This window comes from Gobio gobio (genome assembly GCF_949357685.1).
Source record: "Gobio gobio genome assembly, chromosome: 10".
Lineage (NCBI taxonomy): Eukaryota > Metazoa > Chordata > Actinopteri > Cypriniformes > Gobionidae > Gobio > Gobio gobio.
Genome location: NC_137116.1, coordinates 40,101,113 through 40,101,684, shown reverse-complemented (window position 1 = coordinate 40,101,684; position 572 = coordinate 40,101,113).

Below are 572 nucleotides of genomic sequence, written 5' to 3'. Positions count from 1 at the left end.
ATACTGACCAATTTATTTCAGAGCTTTTTGTGTGTGCAGCCCGTCAATGTTAAAATCAAGTTTGCTGTCAATGTCAGCCAAATGTAAAATTACCCCAACTGAAATTAACCCTCTGGGGTTCTTCATTTATGGGTCACACTCAGGACCTTCGGGATTAAGATAAAAAAAGATTTGAGTAAAATCAATGAAATATATTTTGTTCAATAATATGTTTTCTTTTTTGGTGTTTTGATATAATTTTATGATTTATAATATTTATGCAATAATTATGACCCATTTTTCTCCATTGAATATAATAATGTATATAAATTGATATATATATATTATATATCAATCTTTTTTTTTTTTAATTAAAGCTGTATTTCATTTTAGAGTCAAGCCTAGGCCTCATGAAAGCAATTTTTTTTAATGAGACCGGTGCCATCCGGTGGACACATTGAGCATTTTTATCACGCAATAGCACATTACCACTAAAGTGGATCTTGCGTTTTATAATTTTAAAAAAAATTCGTAGCTTCATCATAATGGTCCGAAACTTGGTGACTTTATTGGTACTTGGTATATGAACACCC